The following is an 8,952-nucleotide window of genomic DNA, read 5'->3' as shown; positions in this document are numbered from 1 at the left end:
TTCCATGTCCAGTTCTAACTGTTGCGCTTCCTGACCTGCATACAGGTTTCTCAAGAGGCAGGTCAGGTGGTCTGGTATTCCCATCTCTTTCAGAATTTTCCACAGTTTATTGTGATCCACACAGTCAAAGGCTTTGGCAGAGTCAATAAAGCAGAAATAGATGTTTTTCTGGAACTCTCTTGCTTTTTTAATGATCCAGTGGATGTTGGCAATTTGATCTCTGGGTCCTCTCCCTTTTCTAAAATCAGTTTGAACATCTGGAAGTTCACGGTTCAAGTAACAAGGGCTCAGTGCAGCCAAAAAAATTTGTGATTGAACCAAGTGTTGGAAAGAATGTAGATAAATACAATCTCTTACACACCACTTGGGGGGTGTGTAAAATGGTACAATCACTTGGGAAAACAATTTGGCATCATCTAGTTTCACTTAATTTCGACCCAAAAATTTTTAAGAGAAATTCTTACGTGCGTCCCTGGAGACATATACAAGAAAGTTCACATCAGTCCTGTTTGTACAGCAAAAACATGGAAACAATCCAAGCACTTGACCCAAAGGCAGAAGAATGAGTACATGGGCTGTAATAGATGTACACAGTGAAATTATACTCCTTAGCTGCACCTGAGTGAACATGTCCGGAAAGGGTAAATCTTAGAAACAGTGCTGAGTCAAAAGACAATTCTTAGAAGATAATATATAATATTTCTTTTGTAATTCAAACTCAAGGAAAATGAGATATTACATTGTTCAGGCATCAATGGGCACAGGAGATAAAGCTTCTTAAATGGATAACTATGATCAAAAAGGCCATTACCTCTGACAGGGAAGCAGAGGGAAGAGACAAGCAGAAAGCATGTACTTGCCAGTAATGTTCCAGCTAGGGGAAAGGGGTTCATAAACATTTATTTATAATTCACTAGCTAATGAATCGGAGAAGGCAATGGCAACCGACTCCAGTACTCTTGCCTGGAAAATCCCATGGACAGAGGAGCCTGGTAGGCTACAGTCCATGGGGTCGCAAAGAGTAGGAAACGGCTGAGCGACTTCATTTTCACTTTTCACTTTCATGCATTGGCGAAGGAAATGGCAACCCACTCCAGTGTTCTTGCCTGGAGAATCCCAGGGACGGGGTAGCCTAGTGGGCTGCCGTCTATGGGGTCGCATAGAGTCAGACACGACTGAAGCGACTTAGCAGCAGCAGCAGCAGCAGCTAATGAATTAATTGGAACTTGGAGTCAAGGGCAGTAGTCTGAGGAGACAAGACACAGGCATGAAGACACAGGTCTGACATGGGCATGAAGGAGTCATTCACATTGCATAGCCCAGCAGGGAACATAGAGCTGACCTACTGCTGACAAATCTGAATCACAGATCACTCCCAGGATTTTTCCCAAAGACACTCAGTTTAATTAATTTAATTAAGAAGAACCCTAACCTTAAAGGCAGATTCCCTCAGAGCTCTGTCTCCAGCGAGAAAAGCAGAAGCCGAATCATGTGGGTGTGTCAGCCTTGCCACCTAGTGGGATGCAGGGGAATGACCGTGTAGACAAAGGCTGAAGACAGACTGCAGAGCAGAGTACCAAGTAGGCAGACCAGAGCACACACTGAAGAACAGATAGTAAAAGACAAAATACCAAACCCTAGATCGGACAGAAAGACCAGTCATTCCCATCTACAGACAGAGCTCTGGACGAAAGTGGCACCGTATCCAAACGCACGCTAAACACTGTATGAAGACTTCCATTTTTCAGATGGAGTAGGAAGTACCAGAGCATGGCTTCACTTTATTATTATTCAGCTAAGATCCATCCACTCTTTGGCCTCAGCCTTTGAGAGCCCAACCACCAAACGCCCACCTCAGTGTCCCTCCTGGTGTCCCTGCACTGGCACATGATTGAATGGTCATTGTGGTCACCACCCAGGTGACCAGTGTAACAAAAAACGGGGGTCACCTGGATTAACTGTTAATATCTGAAGATCCAGTTGCAAATGATCCACACAGCTTAGGGTAGAGAATCTCATATACTTTCTATGTTGAGACATTAAAGCATAATTTTCACTGCAAAAGAAAGATGCTGCAACAGTGAATGGTTTGGACCACTAATTATATGCATAAAATTATCTTAAAATATTAAAAAAGGAAAAGAAATTGAAAATACATGTAGTAAAGAGAGTGAATAAGTTTGCTAAATAGCTTACAGAGAATATTTTATCTTTTTTGGCTTACAACTTTATGAAAATTTTTTATTGGAATATAGCTGATTTACAAAGCTATGTTAGGCAATTTTATTAAATTTTAAAGTAATTTAGAATAACAGAGTTAGATTGTAACAATTCTACACTTTGCAAAATTGTTCAGTATGTCAGACTTCTCATATTAAACAAAATAATCTCTAAGAATTGTATTTAAATTTTAATTATGTAATTCCAATTAAGTCATGAGTCTTTCAAGAAAAAAAAACATATCTGCAAATTATTTTTTTTGCAAATACTTCAAATCTTGTGTAGATGAATTTAAACCAGAACATCAGTTTTACCAGTTATCATCAGGAGGAAAAACTCCAAAAATATCTACAAAAAAATCAAGAATAAATCATTTTTCAATCCAGGTATAAGAAACAATATTAAAAAATCTGAAAAGAAACCAAATGCCAAAAACACAATTTGTTCACACTTGTCAAACTTCAAAAATCAGACTATACACATGAATCAAGCACTCTTTTTAAGATCTGTTCTACTTGTGGAGGTTAAAAACGCTTGTCTGAATGATGACTTTAGATGGTTACTCAATTCAATGGTTGGAAATAAAACGCTTGACTTTTGACAGTTACCTAAACTATGAATCCTAAGGACAACCTGCTCTGGAAAATATGTTTCTAGAAATAAATTTTCTGAATTACATTCTGCTGTACACATCAAATAAACAGTGATCATTTTAAATGTGCTACTTCTGTATCATATACACCAAGCATCTGAACAGGCAGAAACAACCAGAGCCTATTTTAAACAGCATGATGGGTTAATGGTGAGTCCAGTCAGATTCTCTCCTAAAAAGTTTGATTGAAGAATATTTATAGACTGGAAAACCAGTTTTTTAAATGTCAATGTCATACAGTTGTCATCAACAGTGGAGCAAACAAGGTGAAGGCTATGAATGGTTTGGCAGTCACAGACATAGTCAGGGCTGGCTTGATGAGTACACAACCTGTGTAGCTGCAAAGACACACACAGAAGTGCCCGGTTTGGTTTAATGCTCCCTTGTTGCAGTCTTGAAATTCTTCACAACTGTTTAATAAGGAGCCCCATGTTCTTACTTTACTAGGGGACCCACAAATTATATGGCAGGTCTGGCATACAGTGTTTTGTTCACACCCTTCAGTATGTGTCCAGGAGGTAACTATAGCACAGAAGAATTTAACAAGAAATCCTGGTCAGAGAAAGACAGCGAGACAGTTTCGCCATCCTTCATCAGAGATTTTGGAATGGTTTTGTCACAAACTTACTGTAAGATGTTCAAACACTACTGAATAGCAGACACTATGTGATTAAAAGGCTACTCAAACAATAACACACACACTCACACAAATACGCCCTAATGCTGTAGTTTGCAGAACTTAGCACCTGCAGTTTGTTCACTGGAAAGTACTGAAGAAGTAGCCACACTAAAAGCCTTGTTGAGAATCCAAACGCTTCTCAGGGGACACCAGCTATAAGATCCTCCCGTTCTTCAACCCCAGCAATGTACTGAAATTGGAGTGCATTTCAGCACAGGCGAGAGGCAGATGGCCTCACCTGTAATCAAACATTGAATTTAACATTCAGTCCTTTAGTATTCTGCCAAAAGGTGTAAAAGCTTTTCTGAATATGTAGTAATTTCCAATGTGTTTTCTCAATTAATGGATATTGAGAGTATGATTCTTATCTGAAGGGGAGGTTTTCTTTCGTTTTGCTAAAATACTGGCAACCACTTGTCTAACATCTTGTCACTAGAAAGGCAGGTCTCTGGACCAGTGGCGTAAGTACCACCTGAAGTCTGTTAAAGAGGCAGGACTGGAATCTGCATTTTGACAAGATTCCCGAGTGAATGCGCCTAGGGGCGCATTAAGGCTGAGAGGCTATTCTGGACAAGCACTGACCAAGTTCAGGCTTCAGGGGGCTGACCACCGGCACAGAGGTGTGCGTGCAGACCAGCTACCTTCAAGTCATTTCATGAAGACTGTTTTCAGTTCAGTTCCAGTATTGCTCTCCCTAAAGGGGCATGATTTCCCAGCTGCTTTATTTCCATTTAAGGCGTCAGCAGTGAAGATCTCATAGTGTCACCTGGGCAGACACAGACGAGGTGCAGAGCAGCAGCTCCTCATCCACACATGGCCACGGGGAGTGGACAACCACAGTCAGCCTGGGCGCACACTTGGCAATGCGCACCACACCTCAAAAACGACTCCAGTGGACAGCTGTCATTTCTGCAGCCCAGTACCCCACTTTTTGGTAGCAGACTCACTTTTTCTTTACAAAAACTCTCTCAACTTTCAGACTATGAAGACTGGGTGGAGCCCACACCCACTGCCTGGCTCAGAGGCCTGGCCTCACAGGGCTCACGGTGGCTGTTTCTGCAATGGTCACACAACCCAATCAGGACTGATAATAATCAGCCTTTAGACTTCTTAGATGAGATTTTAGGCCAGAAGATTGTAAATTAGACCATCTTTCCCACTACAGGAAGAAAAAACCCCAGCCAAGGAAAAGGGCCAATGACAGGTAACAGAACTAAGAGATGGAGAAGAAGACAGAGTCCCAAGACAGCCAGCTGATGCCCTGGACCAACCCAGCCTCCAGATGCCTGCCCCCAGAGGTCTCCACTCAGAATCCCCTCTGCTCTTTTTAAAATTAGCCTGAAATGGGTTCCTGATACTTTTAGCTGAAAGACTACTGGTTAACACGACTCTGCTCCAGGACTCTGGCTTCAAGAAATAGAGATCCATACAAAGATCTATGTGAAGACTGTTCACCACAATTCATTTTTACAGCCTATTTTCTTTATTTTACAAATTACATAGTATGAACTCAATTTTATAAAACATAACTACACACATAGAGAAAAAAAGACTGAGACAAAATATATCAAAAATGTCATTAAAGGGTAATTCCAATTGGTTACAAACAATTTTTGTCTTTCCCTGGATTATTTCTCTTAATTTCTTACAATTAATATGAGTTTAAACAAGCAATAAATCATATAAGGCATAGATTTAAAATCTTTTAAGGGAGTCCTTCTTAGCAATAGTGTTTCTATTCTAAGATCCAAAAAATTAGTGAATTAGGAATGAGAAGTTTTACAATTTTTTCTCAATCCTTTTATAAAAGGTGAAGGGAGGAGAACATAATAAACTCAGAAAATGCTAAATATAAGTGGCATAATTAACAGGCTCATGTTAAATGGCTCAGATAACACTCTCTCTTTTCTTAGTAAATATTTTCAATAGTCATAAACAGTTGTTCCCCTTATGAGGATCAGCCTAGGAAAGTTAAACTGACAGAGAAATGATGGCGGTTGACAATTCCATGAGCAAAACCTAGGACTTTGAGACCACATCGAAGGAAATCTGATGAAACAGTAGGAAGGGATCAGCCTGTTTTCCAGAGACATTACTTTGCAGTCTGCCAGACCTTGAAAATAAGACAGTAAAACCCAGTGGAGGTATCATCTGGAGAGGTGAGAGGCCAGATCCCAAAGAGCAAGAGAGAGGAGGGAAACTTCAGAGCTAGTCACAGAGGAGACAGGTAGGTGGGGCAAAAAAAAAAAGAGGAAAGCGAAACTTAAAGATCTGAGAAGGATGGGGAAAGTGAGCTAAGCAAGTGGTGACGGGGGAAAGGAGAATGGATATATTTTGAGGAATATTTTAACGATGCTGAATTTTCAAACTCAATGCCTGACTGAAAAATGGGCTCCAACACAGGATTCTTAGGGCAGTGAGACTATTCCTATTCTGTCTGACACATGGTGGATACATGCCATTATACATTTGTCAAAATTCATAGAATGCACACAACAATGAACCCTAATGTAAAGCACAGACTTTGGATGATAACGACCTATGTTCATAAATTGTAACAAACTGTTTACAGTGGAGGAGGCTGGAGGGGCAGGAGGTATATAGGAACTCTGTGTACTCACTTTTGCTGTGAACCTAAAATTGCTCTGAAAAATAGTCTCCTATTTAATAAAATTTTAGGTTCCAAAGAACAAAACTAACTTAACCCACTCTTCCTAAAAGTTTCACGCTTATAAATGGGAGATGTGGAGGACAGAAACAGCTGGCTTAGACTAGGCACCATTGTTGCCACAGAAACAACCGGAGACTTCAGAGAAACAGCGTAAGACCCAATGTAGGAAACCTGGGCTGGCCCGGGGCTCTAACTGGGCTCTTCACTCACTACTAGACTCTCTGCAAGGAAAACCAAATCCGTCCTTAAATGCCCAAAGAGGAACAAAACCTACATGCCTGGAATGTGATGCAAGCCTCACAGTCCAAATCAAACCCATCATGGCAACAGATTCAGATCTCATATTTCATGTTTGTGTGTGCTTCTCCAGTAATGGTAATGCGCTGGGCACACAGACTGAAGCACTCCAGATGAAACCTCTTTGCAAGCTCATCACCATATTTAATATAAAAGCATCTATACTGTGCAATGAATTTTTATTGGTTAAAAAAAAAATTTAAGTTTCTTTTTTTTCCAGTTCCTTGATAGAGATCCAAAAACCAGGATGGAGCTGTGTACCTGTTAGCTGATGGCCTGTCTGGTTCCTATGAGCACAGCAGACCTCCTAAATGTCCAGGCTGAAGCCCCCACCTCACCCTCACAGTGTGACACCAAATGCAAAGTATGTGTCAGTCGCTCAGTCATATCTGACTCTTTTGTGACCCAGTCATGTCTGACTCTTTTGTGATACTATGGACTGTAGCCCACCAGGTTCCTAGGTCCATGGAATTCTCCAGGTGAGAATACTGGAGTGGGTTGCCATTTCCTTCTCCAGGGGATCTTCCCAACCCAGGGATCAAACCCAGGTCTCCCGCATTGCAGGAAGATTCTTCACTGTCTGAGCCACCAAAAAGAAATAATTTAAATATGTGCCCCTATTTCAACGATTTCAAAGTATAGCTACCTCAATGCCGTAAAGCATGAAAGTGAAGGCTCTGCTTTAATTTTCAAAACGCTTTAAGTCCAGATTTTCAGGGGTCATAGAATAGAGTTTTAGGTTTAAAGGTCTAACTTCAGACTAAAATATTCTGATTTGCACAATTTAACAAAATCTTTAAAATTTCTCAGTCTGTATGCCACTGACCCAGCAATTCTACTTATAGGAACTCTCCACAAATATGCTCATATATTTGCACAACTATGACTATAAATGATACTGTTGTATCATCCATACCAGTAAAAACGGGAAAGAACCTAAATGTCCATGGAATGTTTAAATAGAAAGACGTACCTCTCATATTTTTCACCAGTTTTTAAAATGAGGTGGACCTACCCTATCTCTTGCCATAGAAACATGTCTATAATATACTGTTAGGTGGGGGGAAAGCAAACTTACAGAGCAATTTTGGAGTTGTACATATAAAAATTTCTGGTAAGGTATCCAATAAAATGATAGCGAGTTAACGATTAAAAGAAACCTTATTTCTATCTCACAGATTTGTCTGCATTTTTTGGAATTTTTCTTACAAGCTTCGACAGTTTTGCCATTTCTTCTTTAATTAAAGTCATGCAAAAAGTCTCAATCAGTACATCAGAGTGGGAAAACTGCATCGATCCAATACACCTATTAATGAATACAGACCATTATTATAATCCGCGGAACCCAAATAAATCCTGTCAGTATCCACGAGGCAATGAGCAGAGCCCCGCCTTACCTTCCGTAGAGAGAAAGTTTCCAGTAAGTACCACCAAACTTGCCTTAAGAGCCGCGAAGCGTCAGACCCGCGCTGCCAAGTCGAATGCGGGGTAAGTACAGCCACAGTGTGGGGCCCTCCAGGAGGCTGCGGGGCTGGCGCAGCGGGCGACGCCCGGTCCGTCCACTTCGGTCCCCGCGTCTGTCCCCGCGCCTCCCTACTCACCTCGGTCCCCTACTTCTGGCCCTCTGGGTCCCCGCTCACCGGGCGCCCTTTCACCAGCACCCCTGTCCCCGCCCACACCCGCGTCCCCGCCCCGTCCCCGCCCCGTCCCCGCCCCTACCCTGGCCCTAGGCTTTCGTTTCCTGCGAACTGAAAGCGAAACTCAGCGGAGGAAGCGCTCCTGAGCTCGAAGTCCGTGCCTCCGCAGTTGGTTTCGTGTTTAAACTTGCGCGCGGTTTGCAGAACAAGGCCTAAACTGGTTCCTAGCATAAGCTCTTGTTTGGACATTTTAAGATCTCCATAGTCATTTGGAGGTGTTTTACAGTCGTTTGGCATTTCGTTATTACGTGACAGCATTTTTTTTCTTTCTTGAAGCGATGATGTAATTTCTTAAATTGGGTATCTTAAAATTGGATGGCTTGTAGATTCGATGACATACGGTAGATAGATGCAAGACGTAGCCCGCTGTCCTCTGGTACCCCTGGGGCGGCACGGGGGCTGGTTCGGGGAACCCGCTGTGACGCAGAGCTGGTGGGGAACAGAAAGTGAACTGTTCCACCTTAGCACCTCACGTACACTGGGTCCCTGAGAAATGCCAGGCTCCCTACTAAGCTCTAAACCTAATTCAGTCTATATGACAGGTTCCTAGTAGAGGCCCCATTTTTATTTCAGTTTTATAGGCGAGAATACTAATTTCCAGAGAGGCTAAGTGGGACTTCCCGGATGGTCCAGTGGTTAAGATTTCCCCTTCCAAAGCAGGGGGTCTGGTTTGGTCCCTGGTCTCCCTGGTTGGGGAGCTAAGATCCCACATGCCTCACGGCCAAAACACCAAAAC

At 42.1% G+C, this 8,952-nt stretch overlaps 1 protein-coding gene across 5 annotated transcripts in view; it reads right to left on the bottom strand.

Moving 5' to 3' along the window:
• The window catches only part of USP18 (ubiquitin specific peptidase 18), a 30,645-nt gene extending 22,460 nt beyond the window's left edge, over positions 1-8,185 (bottom strand). For 3 of the 5 annotated variants that reach the window (XM_010860567.1, XM_010860566.1, XM_010860563.1), the window contains exon 1: positions 7,960-8,185. The gene's annotated coding sequence lies outside the window, so the exon portion shown is untranslated. Of the gene's footprint in view, positions 1-7,916 lie in introns of all 5 variants that reach the window. The other 2 variants (XM_010860564.1, XM_010860565.1) reach the window with 2 other exon arrangements.
• Between the last annotated feature and the right edge of the window lie 767 nt (positions 8,186-8,952).

This window comes from Bison bison, unplaced genomic scaffold, assembly GCF_000754665.1.
Source record: "Bison bison bison isolate TAMUID 2011002044 unplaced genomic scaffold, Bison_UMD1.0 scf7180017864468, whole genome shotgun sequence".
NCBI classification, from domain to species: Eukaryota; Metazoa; Chordata; class Mammalia; order Artiodactyla; family Bovidae; genus Bison; species Bison bison.
The sequence above is the reverse complement of the archived record's forward strand: the minus strand, read 5'-3'. Positions and strand labels throughout refer to the sequence as shown.